This window comes from Lepisosteus oculatus, unplaced genomic scaffold (genome assembly GCF_040954835.1).
Source record: "Lepisosteus oculatus isolate fLepOcu1 unplaced genomic scaffold, fLepOcu1.hap2 HAP2_SCAFFOLD_837, whole genome shotgun sequence".
Classification (NCBI taxonomy): Eukaryota; Metazoa; Chordata; class Actinopteri; order Semionotiformes; family Lepisosteidae; genus Lepisosteus; species Lepisosteus oculatus.
Window position 1 is genome coordinate 1 of NW_027168401.1, and position 17,500 is coordinate 17,500.

General features: G+C 59.4%; 11 non-coding genes and 1 pseudogene across 11 annotated transcripts; all 12 read left to right on the top strand.

Annotated features, from left to right (window-relative positions):
• Window positions 1-124: 124 nt before the first annotated feature.
• Window positions 125-315, top strand: LOC138235984 (U2 spliceosomal RNA). Its single transcript, XR_011188392.1, has one exon. It is a non-coding gene; the product is annotated as a U2 spliceosomal RNA (small nuclear RNA).
• An 848-nt stretch (window positions 316-1,163) lies between these two features.
• Window positions 1,164-1,354, top strand: LOC138235995 (U2 spliceosomal RNA). Its single transcript, XR_011188403.1, has one exon. It is a non-coding gene; the product is annotated as a U2 spliceosomal RNA (small nuclear RNA).
• An 849-nt stretch (window positions 1,355-2,203) lies between these two features.
• On the top strand, window positions 2,204-2,394 carry LOC138236005 (U2 spliceosomal RNA). The gene has a single exon (XR_011188411.1). It is a non-coding gene; the product is annotated as a U2 spliceosomal RNA (small nuclear RNA).
• Window positions 2,395-3,242: 848 nt separating this feature from the next.
• Window positions 3,243-3,433, top strand: LOC138236006 (U2 spliceosomal RNA). Its single transcript, XR_011188412.1, has one exon. It is a non-coding gene; the product is annotated as a U2 spliceosomal RNA (small nuclear RNA).
• Window positions 3,434-4,281: 848 nt separating this feature from the next.
• On the top strand, window positions 4,282-4,472 carry LOC138236007 (U2 spliceosomal RNA). The gene has a single exon (XR_011188413.1). It is a non-coding gene; the product is annotated as a U2 spliceosomal RNA (small nuclear RNA).
• Window positions 4,473-5,320: 848 nt separating this feature from the next.
• LOC138235985 (U2 spliceosomal RNA) lies at window positions 5,321-5,511 on the top strand. Its single transcript, XR_011188393.1, has one exon. It is a non-coding gene; the product is annotated as a U2 spliceosomal RNA (small nuclear RNA).
• Window positions 5,512-6,361: 850 nt separating this feature from the next.
• LOC138235986 (U2 spliceosomal RNA) lies at window positions 6,362-6,552 on the top strand. The gene has a single exon (XR_011188394.1). It is a non-coding gene; the product is annotated as a U2 spliceosomal RNA (small nuclear RNA).
• Window positions 6,553-7,400: 848 nt separating this feature from the next.
• Window positions 7,401-7,591, top strand: LOC138235987 (U2 spliceosomal RNA). Its single transcript, XR_011188395.1, has one exon. It is a non-coding gene; the product is annotated as a U2 spliceosomal RNA (small nuclear RNA).
• Window positions 7,592-8,427: 836 nt separating this feature from the next.
• Window positions 8,428-8,606, top strand: LOC138236003 (U2 spliceosomal RNA; annotated as a pseudogene).
• An 848-nt stretch (window positions 8,607-9,454) lies between these two features.
• On the top strand, window positions 9,455-9,645 carry LOC138235988 (U2 spliceosomal RNA). Its single transcript, XR_011188396.1, has one exon. It is a non-coding gene; the product is annotated as a U2 spliceosomal RNA (small nuclear RNA).
• Window positions 9,646-10,501: 856 nt separating this feature from the next.
• LOC138235989 (U2 spliceosomal RNA) lies at window positions 10,502-10,692 on the top strand. Its single transcript, XR_011188397.1, has one exon. It is a non-coding gene; the product is annotated as a U2 spliceosomal RNA (small nuclear RNA).
• Window positions 10,693-11,540: 848 nt separating this feature from the next.
• On the top strand, window positions 11,541-11,731 carry LOC138235990 (U2 spliceosomal RNA). The gene has a single exon (XR_011188398.1). It is a non-coding gene; the product is annotated as a U2 spliceosomal RNA (small nuclear RNA).
• The last annotated feature ends 5,769 nt before the right edge of the window (window positions 11,732-17,500 follow it).

Below are 17,500 nucleotides of genomic sequence, written 5' to 3' on the forward strand. Positions count from 1 at the left end.
CCCGCTTCGAGGCCTCTGGCTGCAGGGAGGCCGGCAGCCGCGCGGGTCCCGGGCTCCAGAGGAGTCGGCCTGCGCCACTGTGCGCCAGCGGAACGCCCGCGCGTCGCTCCGCGCCTTTGTGGGCATCGCTTCTCGGCCTTTTGGCTAAGATCAAGTGTAGTATCTGTTCTTATCAGTTTAATATCTGATACGTCCCCCATCGGGGGACCACATATTAAACGGATTTTTGGAACAGGGAGCTGGATCAGGAGCTTGCTCCGTCCTCTCCACGCATCGGCCCGGTATTGCAGCGCCTCCGGGAGCGGTGCACCACCTTCTCTCAGCGGTGAAAAGACAGACGTAGCGAGCGAAGCGGACTGGAGCTCCTTCTTCTCGGGTCTCGTCCCTCGTCCCTCGTCCATCTGTGTGTCTCTGTGTCCGTCTCTCTCTCGCCCTCTCCGTTCCCGTGCTCCCTCTGTGCGCTCTCCCGCGTCTCGACTCTCTGGGCAAGCAGGCCGGCCCCCTTTTCGGCTCCCGTGCGTTTTCCCTCCAAAAAACTTAGGTTTTTCAGCCTTTTCCCAGGGAGGCAGGCGTGGCTTGCTTGCTGGCTTGCTGGCTTGCTGGCTTGCTGGCTTGCTGGCTTGCTGGCTTGCTTGCTTGCTTGCTTGCTTGCTTGCGTGTGTCCGTCCCCGTCCCTGCAGGCGGGCCCCTTTCGACAGCTGGGCGTTTTCCCTCCCAAAAACTTAGTATATCCACCTTTTCTTTCTTTTTTTTTCGGCAGGCAGGCGTGTGTGTGTGCGTGCGCGCGTCCCCGTCCCTCCCTCCGGAGAGAGAGCTGCCCCTTGCCTCTGCCCGCAGGTGCTGGCGCTCGGCTTTCGCTCGCAGCCGGTTGGGCACAGCTGCTGCCGGTGGGAGGGGCCTAAGCTAAGGAGGCCGGGCGGCTGGCGCCCCCTGCGGCTGCGGTCGTTGTCGGGCCGTTGACAGAAGATCAAAGAGCAGGGCCCCCGCCCGGGACTGGCAGGAAGGCAGCCAGGCAGGCAAGAGAGAGGGGGAGCAGCGTCCCGCTTCGAGGCCTCTGGCTGCAGGGAGGCCGGCAGCCGCGCGGGTCCCGGGCTCCAGAGGAGTCGGCCTGCGCCACTGTGCGCCAGCGGAACGCCCGCGCGTCGCTCCGCGCCTTTGTGGGCATCGCTTCTCGGCCTTTTGGCTAAGATCAAGTGTAGTATCTGTTCTTATCAGTTTAATATCTGATACGTCCCCCATCGGGGGACCACATATTAAACGGATTTTTGGAACAGGGAGCTGGATCAGGAGCTTGCTCCGTCCTCTCCACGCATCGGCCCGGTATTGCAGCGCCTCCGGGAGCGGTGCACCACCTTCTCTCAGCGGTGAAAAGACAGACGTAGCGAGCGAAGCGGACTGGAGCTCCTTCTTCTCGGGTCTCGTCCCTCGTCCCTCGTCCATCTGTGTGTCTCTGTGTCCGTCTCTCTCTCGCCCTCTCCGTTCCCGTGCTCCCTCTGTGCGCTCTCCCGCGTCTCGACTCTCTGGGCAAGCAGGCCGGCCCCCTTTTCGGCTCCCGTGCGTTTTCCCTCCAAAAAACTTAGGTTTTTCAGCCTTTTCCCAGGGAGGCAGGCGTGGCTTGCTTGCTGGCTTGCTGGCTTGCTGGCTTGCTGGCTTGCTGGCTTGCTGGCTTGCTTGCTTGCTTGCTTGCTTGCTTGCTGTGTGTCCGTCCCCGTCCCTGCAGGCGGGCCCCTTTCGACAGCTGGGCGTTTTCCCTCCCAAAAACTTAGTATATCCACCTTTTCTTTCTTTTTTTTTCGGCAGGCAGGCGTGTGTGTGTGCGTGCGCGCGTCCCCGTCCCTCCCTCCGGAGAGAGAGCTGCCCCTTGCCTCTGCCCGCAGGTGCTGGCGCTCGGCTTTCGCTCGCAGCCGGTTGGGCACAGCTGCTGCCGGTGGGAGGGGCCTAAGCTAAGGAGGCCGGGCGGCTGGCGCCCCCTGCGGCTGCGGTCGTTGTCGGGCCGTTGACAGAAGATCAAAGAGCAGGGCCCCCGCCCGGGACTGGCAGGAAGGCAGCCAGGCAGGCAAGAGAGAGGGGGAGCAGCGTCCCGCTTCGAGGCCTCTGGCTGCAGGGAGGCCGGCAGCCGCGCGGGTCCCGGGCTCCAGAGGAGTCGGCCTGCGCCACTGTGCGCCAGCGGAACGCCCGCGCGTCGCTCCGCGCCTTTGTGGGCATCGCTTCTCGGCCTTTTGGCTAAGATCAAGTGTAGTATCTGTTCTTATCAGTTTAATATCTGATACGTCCCCCATCGGGGGACCACATATTAAACGGATTTTTGGAACAGGGAGCTGGATCAGGAGCTTGCTCCGTCCTCTCCACGCATCGGCCCGGTATTGCAGCGCCTCCGGGAGCGGTGCACCACCTTCTCTCAGCGGTGAAAAGACAGACGTAGCGAGCGAAGCGGACTGGAGCTCCTTCTTCTCGGGTCTCGTCCCTCGTCCCTCGTCCATCTGTGTGTCTCTGTGTCCGTCTCTCTCTCGCCCTCTCCGTTCCCGTGCTCCCTCTGTGCGCTCTCCCGCGTCTCGACTCTCTGGGCAAGCAGGCCGGCCCCCTTTTCGGCTCCCGTGCGTTTTCCCTCCAAAAAACTTAGGTTTTTCAGCCTTTTCCCAGGGAGGCAGGCGTGGCTTGCTTGCTGGCTTGCTGGCTTGCTGGCTTGCTGGCTTGCTGGCTTGCTGGCTTGCTTGCTTGCTTGCTTGCTTGCTTGCGTGTGTCCGTCCCCGTCCCTGCAGGCGGGCCCCTTTCGACAGCTGGGCGTTTTCCCTCCCAAAAACTTAGTATATCCACCTTTTCTTTCTTTTTTTTTCGGCAGGCAGGCGTGTGTGTGTGCGTGCGCGCGTCCCCGTCCCTCCCTCCGGAGAGAGAGCTGCCCCTTGCCTCTGCCCGCAGGTGCTGGCGCTCGGCTTTCGCTCGCAGCCGGTTGGGCACAGCTGCTGCCGGTGGGAGGGGCCTAAGCTAAGGAGGCCGGGCGGCTGGCGCCCCCTGCGGCTGCGGTCGTTGTCGGGCCGTTGACAGAAGATCAAAGAGCAGGGCCCCCGCCCGGGACTGGCAGGAAGGCAGCCAGGCAGGCAAGAGAGAGGGGGAGCAGCGTCCCGCTTCGAGGCCTCTGGCTGCAGGGAGGCCGGCAGCCGCGCGGGTCCCGGGCTCCAGAGGAGTCGGCCTGCGCCACTGTGCGCCAGCGGAACGCCCGCGCGTCGCTCCGCGCCTTTGTGGGCATCGCTTCTCGGCCTTTTGGCTAAGATCAAGTGTAGTATCTGTTCTTATCAGTTTAATATCTGATACGTCCCCCATCGGGGGACCACATATTAAACGGATTTTTGGAACAGGGAGCTGGATCAGGAGCTTGCTCCGTCCTCTCCACGCATCGGCCCGGTATTGCAGCGCCTCCGGGAGCGGTGCACCACCTTCTCTCAGCGGTGAAAAGACAGACGTAGCGAGCGAAGCGGACTGGAGCTCCTTCTTCTCGGGTCTCGTCCCTCGTCCCTCGTCCATCTGTGTGTCTCTGTGTCCGTCTCTCTCTCGCCCTCTCCGTTCCCGTGCTCCCTCTGTGCGCTCTCCCGCGTCTCGACTCTCTGGGCAAGCAGGCCGGCCCCCTTTTCGGCTCCCGTGCGTTTTCCCTCCAAAAAACTTAGGTTTTTCAGCCTTTTCCCAGGGAGGCAGGCGTGGCTTGCTTGCTGGCTTGCTGGCTTGCTGGCTTGCTGGCTTGCTGGCTTGCTGGCTTGCTTGCTTGCTTGCTTGCTTGCTTGCGTGTGTCCGTCCCCGTCCCTGCAGGCGGGCCCCTTTCGACAGCTGGGCGTTTTCCCTCCCAAAAACTTAGTATATCCACCTTTTCTTTCTTTTTTTTTCGGCAGGCAGGCGTGTGTGTGTGCGTGCGCGCGTCCCCGTCCCTCCCTCCGGAGAGAGAGCTGCCCCTTGCCTCTGCCCGCAGGTGCTGGCGCTCGGCTTTCGCTCGCAGCCGGTTGGGCACAGCTGCTGCCGGTGGGAGGGGCCTAAGCTAAGGAGGCCGGGCGGCTGGCGCCCCCTGCGGCTGCGGTCGTTGTCGGGCCGTTGACAGAAGATCAAAGAGCAGGGCCCCCGCCCGGGACTGGCAGGAAGGCAGCCAGGCAGGCAAGAGAGAGGGGGAGCAGCGTCCCGCTTCGAGGCCTCTGGCTGCAGGGAGGCCGGCAGCCGCGCGGGTCCCGGGCTCCAGAGGAGTCGGCCTGCGCCACTGTGCGCCAGCGGAACGCCCGCGCGTCGCTCCGCGCCTTTGTGGGCATCGCTTCTCGGCCTTTTGGCTAAGATCAAGTGTAGTATCTGTTCTTATCAGTTTAATATCTGATACGTCCCCCATCGGGGGACCACATATTAAACGGATTTTTGGAACAGGGAGCTGGATCAGGAGCTTGCTCCGTCCTCTCCACGCATCGGCCCGGTATTGCAGCGCCTCCGGGAGCGGTGCACCACCTTCTCTCAGCGGTGAAAAGACAGACGTAGCGAGCGAAGCGGACTGGAGCTCCTTCTTCTCGGGTCTCGTCCCTCGTCCCTCGTCCATCTGTGTGTCTCTGTGTCCGTCTCTCTCTCGCCCTCTCCGTTCCCGTGCTCCCTCTGTGCGCTCTCCCGCGTCTCGACTCTCTGGGCAAGCAGGCCGGCCCCCTTTTCGGCTCCCGTGCGTTTTCCCTCCAAAAAACTTAGGTTTTTCAGCCTTTTCCCAGGGAGGCAGGCGTGGCTTGCTTGCTGGCTTGCTGGCTTGCTGGCTTGCTGGCTTGCTGGCTTGCTGGCTTGCTTGCTTGCTTGCTTGCTTGCTTGCGTGTGTCCGTCCCCGTCCCTGCAGGCGGGCCCCTTTCGACAGCTGGGCGTTTTCCCTCCCAAAAACTTAGTATATCCACCTTTTCTTTCTTTTTTTTTCGGCAGGCAGGCGTGTGTGTGTGCGTGCGCGCGTCCCCGTCCCTCCCTCCGGAGAGAGAGCTGCCCCTTGCCTCTGCCCGCAGGTGCTGGCGCTCGGCTTTCGCTCGCAGCCGGTTGGGCACAGCTGCTGCCGGTGGGAGGGGCCTAAGCTAAGGAGGCCGGGCGGCTGGCGCCCCCTGCGGCTGCGGTCGTTGTCGGGCCGTTGACAGAAGATCAAAGAGCAGGGCCCCCGCCCGGGACTGGCAGGAAGGCAGCCAGGCAGGCAAGAGAGAGGGGGAGCAGCGTCCCGCTTCGAGGCCTCTGGCTGCAGGGAGGCCGGCAGCCGCGCGGGTCCCGGGCTCCAGAGGAGTCGGCCTGCGCCACTGTGCGCCAGCGGAACGCCCGCGCGTCGCTCCGCGCCTTTGTGGGCATCGCTTCTCGGCCTTTTGGCTAAGATCAAGTGTAGTATCTGTTCTTATCAGTTTAATATCTGATACGTCCCCCATCGGGGGACCACATATTAAACGGATTTTTGGAACAGGGAGCTGGATCAGGAGCTTGCTCCGTCCTCTCCACGCATCGGCCCGGTATTGCAGCGCCTCCGGGAGCGGTGCACCACCTTCTCTCAGCGGTGAAAAGACAGACGTAGCGAGCGAAGCGGACTGGAGCTCCTTCTTCTCGGGTCTCGTCCCTCGTCCCTCGTCCATCTGTGTGTCTCTGTGTCCGTCTCTCTCTCGCCCTCTCCGTTCCCGTGCTCCCTCTGTGCGCTCTCCCGCGTCTCGACTCTCTGGGCAAGCAGGCCGGCCCCCTTTTCGGCTCCCGTGCGTTTTCCCTCCAAAAAACTTAGGTTTTTCAGCCTTTTCCCAGGGAGGCAGGCGTGGCTTGCTTGCTGGCTTGCTGGCTTGCTGGCTTGCTGGCTTGCTGGCTTGCTGGCTTGCTTGCTTGCTTGCTTGCTTGCTTGCTTGTGTGTCCGTCCCCGTCCCTGCAGGCGGGCCCCTTTCGACAGCTGGGCGTTTTCCCTCCCAAAAACTTAGTATATCCACCTTTTCTTTCTTTTTTTTTCGGCAGGCAGGCGTGTGTGTGTGCGTGCGCGCGTCCCCGTCCCTCCCTCCGGAGAGAGAGCTGCCCCTTGCCTCTGCCCGCAGGTGCTGGCGCTCGGCTTTCGCTCGCAGCCGGTTGGGCACAGCTGCTGCCGGTGGGAGGGGCCTAAGCTAAGGAGGCCGGGCGGCTGGCGCCCCCTGCGGCTGCGGTCGTTGTCGGGCCGTTGACAGAAGATCAAAGAGCAGGGCCCCCGCCCGGGACTGGCAGGAAGGCAGCCAGGCAGGCAAGAGAGAGGGGGAGCAGCGTCCCGCTTCGAGGCCTCTGGCTGCAGGGAGGCCGGCAGCCGCGCGGGTCCCGGGCTCCAGAGGAGTCGGCCTGCGCCACTGTGCGCCAGCGGAACGCCCGCGCGTCGCTCCGCGCCTTTGTGGGCATCGCTTCTCGGCCTTTTGGCTAAGATCAAGTGTAGTATCTGTTCTTATCAGTTTAATATCTGATACGTCCCCCATCGGGGGACCACATATTAAACGGATTTTTGGAACAGGGAGCTGGATCAGGAGCTTGCTCCGTCCTCTCCACGCATCGGCCCGGTATTGCAGCGCCTCCGGGAGCGGTGCACCACCTTCTCTCAGCGGTGAAAAGACAGACGTAGCGAGCGAAGCGGACTGGAGCTCCTTCTTCTCGGGTCTCGTCCCTCGTCCCTCGTCCATCTGTGTGTCTCTGTGTCCGTCTCTCTCTCGCCCTCTCCGTTCCCGTGCTCCCTCTGTGCGCTCTCCCGCGTCTCGACTCTCTGGGCAAGCAGGCCGGCCCCCTTTTCGGCTCCCGTGCGTTTTCCCTCCAAAAAACTTAGGTTTTTCAGCCTTTTCCCAGGGAGGCAGGCGTGGCTTGCTTGCTGGCTTGCTGGCTTGCTGGCTTGCTGGCTTGCTGGCTTGCTGGCTTGCTTGCTTGCTTGCTTGCTTGCTTGCGTGTGTCCGTCCCCGTCCCTGCAGGCGGGCCCCTTTCGACAGCTGGGCGTTTTCCCTCCCAAAAACTTAGTATATCCACCTTTTCTTTCTTTTTTTTTCGGCAGGCAGGCGTGTGTGTGTGCGTGCGCGCGTCCCCGTCCCTCCCTCCGGAGAGAGAGCTGCCCCTTGCCTCTGCCCGCAGGTGCTGGCGCTCGGCTTTCGCTCGCAGCCGGTTGGGCACAGCTGCTGCCGGTGGGAGGGGCCTAAGCTAAGGAGGCCGGGCGGCTGGCGCCCCCTGCGGCTGCGGTCGTTGTCGGGCCGTTGACAGAAGATCAAAGAGCAGGGCCCCCGCCCGGGACTGGCAGGAAGGCAGCCAGGCAGGCAAGAGAGAGGGGGAGCAGCGTCCCGCTTCGAGGCCTCTGGCTGCAGGGAGGCCGGCAGCCGCGCGGGTCCCGGGCTCCAGAGGAGTCGGCCTGCGCCACTGTGCGCCAGCGGAACGCCCGCGCGTCGCTCCGCGCCTTTGTGGGCATCGCTTCTCGGCCTTTTGGCTAAGATCAAGTGTAGTATCTGTTCTTATCAGTTTAATATCTGATACGTCCCCCATCGGGGGACCACATATTAAACGGATTTTTGGAACAGGGAGCTGGATCAGGAGCTTGCTCCGTCCTCTCCACGCATCGGCCCGGTATTGCAGCGCCTCCGGGAGCGGTGCACCACCTTCTCTCAGCGGTGAAAAGACAGACGTAGCGAGCGAAGCGGACTGGAGCTCCTTCTTCTCGGGTCTCGTCCCTCGTCCCTCGTCCATCTGTGTGTCTCTGTGTCCGTCTCTCTCTCGCCCTCTCCGTTCCCGTGCTCCCTCTGTGCGCTCTCCCGCGTCTCGACTCTCTGGGCAAGCAGGCCGGCCCCCTTTTCGGCTCCCGTGCGTTTTCCCTCCAAAAAACTTAGGTTTTTCAGCCTTTTCCCAGGGAGGCAGGCGTGGCTTGCTTGCTGGCTTGCTGGCTTGCTGGCTTGCTGGCTTGCTTGCTTGCTTGCTTGCTTGCTTGCTTGCGTGTGTCCGTCCCCGTCCCTGCAGGCGGGCCCCTTTCGACAGCTGGGCGTTTTCCCTCCCAAAAACTTAGTATATCCACCTTTTCTTTCTTTTTTTTTCGGCAGGCAGGCGTGTGTGTGTGCGTGCGCGCGTCCCCGTCCCTCCCTCCGGAGAGAGAGCTGCCCCTTGCCTCTGCCCGCAGGTGCTGGCGCTCGGCTTTCGCTCGCAGCCGGTTGGGCACAGCTGCTGCCGGTGGGAGGGGCCTAAGCTAAGGAGGCCGGGCGGCTGGCGCCCCCTGCGGCTGCGGTCGTTGTCGGGCCGTTGACAGAAGATCAAAGAGCAGGGCCCCCGCCCGGGACTGGCAGGAAGGCAGCCAGGCAGGCAAGAGAGAGGGGGAGCAGCGTCCCGCTTCGAGGCCTCTGGCTGCAGGGAGGCCGGCAGCCGCGCGGGTCCCGGGCTCCAGAGGAGTCGGCCTGCGCCACTGTGCGCCAGCGGAACGCCCGCGCGTCGCTCCGCGCCTTTGTGGGCATCGCTTCTCGGCCTTTTGGCTAAGATCAAGTGTAGTATCTGTTCTTATCAGTTTAATATCCATCGGGGGACCACATATTAAACGGATTTTTGGAACAGGGAGCTGGATCAGGAGCTTGCTCCGTCCTCTCCACGCATCGGCCCGGTATTGCAGCGCCTCCGGGAGCGGTGCACCACCTTCTCTCAGCGGTGAAAAGACAGACGTAGCGAGCGAAGCGGACTGGAGCTCCTTCTTCTCGGGTCTCGTCCCTCGTCCCTCGTCCATCTGTGTGTCTCTGTGTCCGTCTCTCTCTCGCCCTCTCCGTTCCCGTGCTCCCTCTGTGCGCTCTCCCGCGTCTCGACTCTCTGGGCAAGCAGGCCGGCCCCCTTTTCGGCTCCCGTGCGTTTTCCCTCCAAAAAACTTAGGTTTTTCAGCCTTTTCCCAGGGAGGCAGGCGTGGCTTGCTTGCTGGCTTGCTGGCTTGCTGGCTTGCTGGCTTGCTGGCTTGCTGGCTTGCTTGCTTGCTTGCTTGCTTGCTTGCGTGTGTCCGTCCCCGTCCCTGCAGGCGGGCCCCTTTCGACAGCTGGGCGTTTTCCCTCCCAAAAACTTAGTATATCCACCTTTTCTTTCTTTTTTTTTCGGCAGGCAGGCGTGTGTGTGTGCGTGCGCGCGTCCCCGTCCCTCCCTCCGGAGAGAGAGCTGCCCCTTGCCTCTGCCCGCAGGTGCTGGCGCTCGGCTTTCGCTCGCAGCCGGTTGGGCACAGCTGCTGCCGGTGGGAGGGGCCTAAGCTAAGGAGGCCGGGCGGCTGGCGCCCCCTGCGGCTGCGGTCGTTGTCGGGCCGTTGACAGAAGATCAAAGAGCAGGGCCCCCGCCCGGGACTGGCAGGAAGGCAGCCAGGCAGGCAAGAGAGAGGGGGAGCAGCGTCCCGCTTCGAGGCCTCTGGCTGCAGGGAGGCCGGCAGCCGCGCGGGTCCCGGGCTCCAGAGGAGTCGGCCTGCGCCACTGTGCGCCAGCGGAACGCCCGCGCGTCGCTCCGCGCCTTTGTGGGCATCGCTTCTCGGCCTTTTGGCTAAGATCAAGTGTAGTATCTGTTCTTATCAGTTTAATATCTGATACGTCCCCCATCGGGGGACCACATATTAAACGGATTTTTGGAACAGGGAGCTGGATCAGGAGCTTGCTCCGTCCTCTCCACGCATCGGCCCGGTATTGCAGCGCCTCCGGGAGCGGTGCACCACCTTCTCTCAGCGGTGAAAAGACAGACGTAGCGAGCGAAGCGGACTGGAGCTCCTTCTTCTCGGGTCTCGTCCCTCGTCCCTCGTCCATCTGTGTGTCTCTGTGTCCGTCTCTCTCTCGCCCTCTCCGTTCCCGTGCTCCCTCTGTGCGCTCTCCCGCGTCTCGACTCTCTGGGCAAGCAGGCCGGCCCCCTTTTCGGCTCCCGTGCGTTTTCCCTCCAAAAAACTTAGGTTTTTCAGCCTTTTCCCAGGGAGGCAGGCGTGGCTTGCTTGCTGGCTTGCTGGCTTGCTGGCTTGCTGGCTTGCTGGCTTGCTGGCTTGCTGGCTTGCTTGCTTGCTTGCTTGCTTGCTTGCGTGTGTCCGTCCCCGTCCCTGCAGGCGGGCCCCTTTCGACAGCTGGGCGTTTTCCCTCCCAAAAACTTAGTATATCCACCTTTTCTTTCTTTTTTTTTCGGCAGGCAGGCGTGTGTGTGTGCGTGCGCGCGTCCCCGTCCCTCCCTCCGGAGAGAGAGCTGCCCCTTGCCTCTGCCCGCAGGTGCTGGCGCTCGGCTTTCGCTCGCAGCCGGTTGGGCACAGCTGCTGCCGGTGGGAGGGGCCTAAGCTAAGGAGGCCGGGCGGCTGGCGCCCCCTGCGGCTGCGGTCGTTGTCGGGCCGTTGACAGAAGATCAAAGAGCAGGGCCCCCGCCCGGGACTGGCAGGAAGGCAGCCAGGCAGGCAAGAGAGAGGGGGAGCAGCGTCCCGCTTCGAGGCCTCTGGCTGCAGGGAGGCCGGCAGCCGCGCGGGTCCCGGGCTCCAGAGGAGTCGGCCTGCGCCACTGTGCGCCAGCGGAACGCCCGCGCGTCGCTCCGCGCCTTTGTGGGCATCGCTTCTCGGCCTTTTGGCTAAGATCAAGTGTAGTATCTGTTCTTATCAGTTTAATATCTGATACGTCCCCCATCGGGGGACCACATATTAAACGGATTTTTGGAACAGGGAGCTGGATCAGGAGCTTGCTCCGTCCTCTCCACGCATCGGCCCGGTATTGCAGCGCCTCCGGGAGCGGTGCACCACCTTCTCTCAGCGGTGAAAAGACAGACGTAGCGAGCGAAGCGGACTGGAGCTCCTTCTTCTCGGGTCTCGTCCCTCGTCCCTCGTCCATCTGTGTGTCTCTGTGTCCGTCTCTCTCTCGCCCTCTCCGTTCCCGTGCTCCCTCTGTGCGCTCTCCCGCGTCTCGACTCTCTGGGCAAGCAGGCCGGCCCCCTTTTCGGCTCCCGTGCGTTTTCCCTCCAAAAAACTTAGGTTTTTCAGCCTTTTCCCAGGGAGGCAGGCGTGGCTTGCTTGCTGGCTTGCTGGCTTGCTGGCTTGCTGGCTTGCTGGCTTGCTGGCTTGCTTGCTTGCTTGCTTGCTTGCTTGCGTGTGTCCGTCCCCGTCCCTGCAGGCGGGCCCCTTTCGACAGCTGGGCGTTTTCCCTCCCAAAAACTTAGTATATCCACCTTTTCTTTCTTTTTTTTTCGGCAGGCAGGCGTGTGTGTGTGCGTGCGCGCGTCCCCGTCCCTCCCTCCGGAGAGAGAGCTGCCCCTTGCCTCTGCCCGCAGGTGCTGGCGCTCGGCTTTCGCTCGCAGCCGGTTGGGCACAGCTGCTGCCGGTGGGAGGGGCCTAAGCTAAGGAGGCCGGGCGGCTGGCGCCCCCTGCGGCTGCGGTCGTTGTCGGGCCGTTGACAGAAGATCAAAGAGCAGGGCCCCCGCCCGGGACTGGCAGGAAGGCAGCCAGGCAGGCAAGAGAGAGGGGGAGCAGCGTCCCGCTTCGAGGCCTCTGGCTGCAGGGAGGCCGGCAGCCGCGCGGGTCCCGGGCTCCAGAGGAGTCGGCCTGCGCCACTGTGCGCCAGCGGAACGCCCGCGCGTCGCTCCGCGCCTTTGTGGGCATCGCTTCTCGGCCTTTTGGCTAAGATCAAGTGTAGTATCTGTTCTTATCAGTTTAATATCTGATACGTCCCCCATCGGGGGACCACATATTAAACGGATTTTTGGAACAGGGAGCTGGATCAGGAGCTTGCTCCGTCCTCTCCACGCATCGGCCCGGTATTGCAGCGCCTCCGGGAGCGGTGCACCACCTTCTCTCAGCGGTGAAAAGACAGACGTAGCGAGCGAAGCGGACTGGAGCTCCTTCTTCTCGGGTCTCGTCCCTCGTCCCTCGTCCATCTGTGTGTCTCTGTGTCCGTCTCTCTCTCGCCCTCTCCGTTCCCGTGCTCCCTCTGTGCGCTCTCCCGCGTCTCGACTCTCTGGGCAAGCAGGCCGGCCCCCTTTTCGGCTCCCGTGCGTTTTCCCTCCAAAAAACTTAGGTTTTTCAGCCTTTTCCCAGGGAGGCAGGCGTGGCTTGCTTGCTGGCTTGCTGGCTTGCTGGCTTGCTGGCTTGCTGGCTTGCTGGCTTGCTGGCTTGCTTGCTTGCTTGCTTGCTTGCTTGCGTGTGTCCGTCCCCGTCCCTGCAGGCGGGCCCCTTTCGACAGCTGGGCGTTTTCCCTCCCAAAAACTTAGTATATCCACCTTTTCTTTCTTTTTTTTTCGGCAGGCAGGCGTGTGTGTGTGCGTGCGCGCGTCCCCGTCCCTCCCTCCGGAGAGAGAGCTGCCCCTTGCCTCTGCCCGCAGGTGCTGGCGCTCGGCTTTCGCTCGCAGCCGGTTGGGCACAGCTGCTGCCGGTGGGAGGGGCCTAAGCTAAGGAGGCCGGGCGGCTGGCGCCCCCTGCGGCTGCGGTCGTTGTCGGGCCGTTGACAGAAGATCAAAGAGCAGGGCCCCCGCCCGGGACTGGCAGGAAGGCAGCCAGGCAGGCAAGAGAGAGGGGGAGCAGCGTCCCGCTTCGAGGCCTCTGGCTGCAGGGAGGCCGGCAGCCGCGCGGGTCCCGGGCTCCAGAGGAGTCGGCCTGCGCCACTGTGCGCCAGCGGAACGCCCGCGCGTCGCTCCGCGCCTTTGTGGGCATCGCTTCTCGGCCTTTTGGCTGCGATCCCGGTACGTGGCCTGACCGCGGCTGGGGGATACACCAGGAGACCGAGGGAGAAGACAACCAGAGGATTGCGACTGGAGGATTGCGCCTGGAGGACTGTTTACTGGATTTTTGGATTGCGAAGCGGATTGGGCCCGGATTTGGATTTGGATTGCGGATTATTTGGCTGCCAGAGGACGTCTCCCGGTGAGTAGGCTGCTTCGGCAGCCGAAACACCTTTTTCACTATGGCGGCGGATCCTGGAGGAGAGTGGAGGAAAGGGGGTCCCCCTAGTTTAAGACAGACAATACGGTTCCACTGGAAGCCGGGAACGGAAATGCAGGGAAGGGATCAGTTTGAGGAAATGGTGTTGTTTCAAACTTTGAAACTTAGTGCATTCGAGATCTTATGTCTACAAGGGAATAGAACACATGGATATTTTGATTTGTCCCTGAAGGATACTAACCTGCATAGGAAAGTTACGGAAAGGTGTCGTGCCGCAGAGAACGCAGAGGGCTTGAGGGATTATACATGTACGGGACTGGTTAATGATGATGAACGGTGGATAATTTTACATATGCATGATCCTTTTATGTCTGATGTGGACGTTACAACTTTCCTAAGTAGATATGTAGAGGTGTGTGAAGAACCGCGGAGAATAATGGATCGACGCAATGTCTGGGCTGGGAACAGGCAGTACCGGGTTAAACTGCAAGCGGATGGTAGAAGCCCGGATGGCTTTAAGCACCCCCCAGCAACCTTTGCAATTGGATCAAGTCGAGGTTATCTTTATTATCGAGACCAACCCCCTTTTTGCCGCAAATGTCGTGGGTTTGGGCATCGGGACGCGGATTGTGAGGTAACGGAATGCTCGAAATGCCATAGCCGTGATCATTCTACCCGGAACTGTAATATCAAAGAGTGTTCTCTATGTGGGGCAGAGGGACATCTGTATCGTCAATGTAACCGCAGGAATATGGACTACAGCAGAGCACTCCGGGGGGAAATCAGGCTGTTTGGGGAGGACAGCGAAGAGGAGACAGCGACCCCTGCGGAAGAAGGGAAGGGTAGAAAGAGGAAGGATGAAGAGGAGCCGCAAGCGGAGGAGGAAGGCCGGGAGGATAACGGGCAGGAGGGTGAGATTACGGGAGCAGGTGAGGAGAGTGGGAATAGATGGGCTGAGCGTGTTGGAGAGGGACTGGATGCTGCCGGAGAAGGGCCGTCTACAAGACCAGAGGCGATGGAGGTGCAAGACAGAGAGGGGTTTACGGTGGTTAAAAGGAAGGAAAAACATAAACGGCCTCTGACAGGTGAGGGGAAAAGGACCTCCAGTGAAGGGAAGAAGAAAAAGAAGGAGGGGAGAAAACAACAGGGCGAGGTATCAGAAGAGGAGATTACGGAGTTGATGGTGAACACTGGTTCGGATACAAGTGATCAGGAAGAAGTGGAGGATTCTGCAAGTACGCTGCCTCCCGGACAGGGAGAGAGACTAACAGACCTGCATGGCCAGATATCGGTGTTACCCGTATCAGAGGAGGGAAGTCCTTATGCAAATTGCCTAGTGCAGACGCCAATCCAAGAGGAGGAAAGGGCACAGAGCCCAACAGAAATGGAGGAAGGTCGGAGTCTTTATGGTGATGGAAGTGCGGACAGCCTTATTGGGGCACTGAGTTCCTCAGACTCCAATTCGGAAGAGGAGATGGGTGTCAACCCCCCGGACCCACCATGAACCTCTTGGTCGTCACTATTAACGTGAGAGGGCTACGAAATCCGGAGAAAAGGGCTGCGGTGTTTGAAGACTTGGCACGTAGACGGTTTGACATATGCTTCCTTCAGGAGGTTCATTTGAAAGATCCCGCTGATGTGGGAATCTTCAAAAAAGAATGGACTCATGGACACTCGTGGTGGAGTGTGGGAGGAGTCAACTCTTCGGGGGTGGGCATTTTGTGTCATGGGTTTGATTTCGTTTGTCAGGAGGTAAATTCTGTGGTTCCGGGGCGGTTGTTAATGATAGACGGAATACGGAAGGGATTGAAATTAAGAATCATTGGTGTTTATGCTCCAGCGGATAGGCGGATGCAGGGGGTTTTCTTAAGGGATCTGGAGCCCTTACTATACACAAATAGGGAGTTAATCATTGGGGGTGATTTTAATATTGATCTGGGTGACACTTTGGGTGAGGGGGTGCATACACTCAAGAATTTGATTGCCAACTTTAAGTTGTTGGATGGGTTTCTCCAGTTTCAGCACTACACTTGGAGTAATGGGAGAGGAAGTTGTCGGAGATTGGATTACATCTTGGTTTCAATTAGAGCGAAAGTTGTTGCCCGGGAAGTTGTCCCGATGTGGTTTTCGGATCACTTACTGCTTTCCGTGGCCTTTGGTGAGGGAGACCCCTGTTTTGCAGTGAATTATTGGAAATTGAATTGTGTGATCTTAGGGGAGAAGAAATATCAGAGGCGAATTGAAAGCGTCTTAAGGGATTATAAAGAGAGGAGGAGATGGTTCACGTCGGCGGTTTGTTGGTGGGAATCGTGCAAGCGAACGATTGCGGTGGTTTCTAGGAACTACTGCAGGGTCAAGCGTCGGTTGGAACATAAGGATTGTGTGAGACTGCAGGAAGAACTGGAAACCTTGTATATAGTGTCCAATCAAGGGGGCCCTTTCAACTGGGACAGGGCAGCTCAGATTAAAGCAATCCTTAAGGAGAAATGGTTAAGATGGGGGAGGAACTATCTCTTTAAACTTAAGGGAGCCTTCTTGGAGAGTGATGAGCGGTGTACGCCTCAGTTTTTTAAGGCCGTGAGGAACCGACAGGAAAGAAGCTCCTTTACAAGCATCAGAATGGAAGACGGGAGCATGGCCATCGACCCTCCAAGGATGGTGAGAAGGGCTTCGGATTTTTTTTCATCTCTTTTTTCAGAAAAAGCGGCGGATCTCGACATCCAGGACAGAATGTTGTCTAGAGTACAAAAAGCATCTGTGAGCAGTACAGAATTGGAGGGAACAGTGACGGCGGCGGAAATTAGATCTGCAATGCTCGGGTTAAGGAAGGGAGCAGCACCGGGCATTGACGGCCTGCCGGCTGAATTTTACCGAACATTTTGGAGGCAATTGGAGCCAGTCCTGTTACAGGTTTTTGCTGAGGTATTGGATCAAGGTGAGCTCGGACCTAGTATGAAGATTGGTGTCACAACCTTAATTTTTAAGAAGGGTGATAAGGCCGATTTGAGTAATTGGAGGCCTATCCAGCTCTTGTGTGTAGATTATAAGATCTTGGCCAGAGTGCTGGGTAGGCGACTAAGGGAAGTGATGCCACTTCTAGTAAAGGATGACCAGACATGTGGGGTGGCAGGCCGAAATATTGGTTGGAATCTGCAGTTGACCAGGGACATTATATCCTGGGTCGAAGAACGGAACCTACCACTTATGTTGGTGAGTTTAGATCAGTGCAAAGCTTTCGACCGGGTGAATCATAATGTCTTATGGCGAGTCCTGGAAGCAAAGGGTCTGAGTAGAACATTTGTGGGATGGATTCATACCTTGTACAGAAGGGTGGAGACAAGAGTGTGTGTGAATGGGTGGATGGGAGAGGGGATTCCTGTGCAGTGCGGAGTGCGGCAGGGGTGTCCTTTGTCCCCACTCCTGTATGTTGTATATCTAGAGCTCCTGCTGGACCAAGTGAGAGAAGACACGACGGTGAGGGGGATAACGGTTCCTGGAAGTGGCGGGAAAGTGGCTAAAGTGGCAGCTTATGCCGACGACGTCACTTTGTTCCTTGATTCGGAAGAAGGGTTGGAAAGAGCTCTGAGTATTATCGGCGAATTCTCAGCAGGGACCGGAGCCCAATTGAATAAAGCAAAGAGTACTATCAAATTTTTTGGGGTATGGAAGTACAGACCGGAACGGACGGGGGGTCTTACTGTGGTGTCTGGGCCAGTGAAGACTTTGGGAATCCTTTTTCACAACGCAGATTCTGCTAAGCTGAACTGGGAGGAAAGATTGCGGGAGGTGAATCGCAAGATTGGTTTGTGGCAACATCGAGCGCTTACCTACACAGGTAAGGTCCTGGTCCTGAAAGTGGACATCTTGCCGTTGCTCTTGTATCTGGCGGTAGTATTTCCATTGCCAATGAGGAAAAGGAAGGAAGTAACAAGAATGATCTTTCGATTCATGTGGGGGAAAGGATACGAAAGAATAAAAAGAGCGGATATGTGTAGACCAGTCGCCGAAGGGGGCAGAGGAGTTCCAAATTTCGTGGTGAAGTTGGACTGTGTGTTTGTGTCAAACTTGTGTGTACTCTTGGCTAATGATCCACCGCACCTCTGCTGCTATTTCGTTCAATTGTGGTTTCTGTCAACAATGCGACATTTGGCGAGATGGAGGAATACTACTCCAAAGGCAGAATCCTTACCTCTGCACTATCGACATGCGGCTCAATGGCTGAAGGCTCACCCGGAGGCCCGTCAAGGTACGATGTCCCTGAACCACAGGTCATTGTATGACATGGTGACGAAGAAGGAGACCGCAGCAATTTTGGGGGTGTCCAATGAAGTATGGCTGCAGACACAACCCGGGGGGTTGGACAATAAGCTAAAAGATCTTAACTGGCTGTGTGTGTGGGAGAGGCTCTCGGTTAGATCAGTCATGTACGCTAGAGGGCTGGCGAAGAAGAGTCAATGCCCGAGAACGGGATGCCCTCAGGAAGAAACAGTCCGGCACGTATTTTGGGAGTGTGGGTTTGTTCAGGCAGTGTGGGAACAATGTGGGAGGGCAATGGCACGGGTTGGCCTGGGGGTTGTGCTGTCTTATAAGTTGCTTATGAGGGGCATACCAAAGGTGGGGAAGTGGGATGATAAGTTCCTTGCCTGGCTAATAGTAAGTCTGGTGAAACTGTATGTGTGGGAG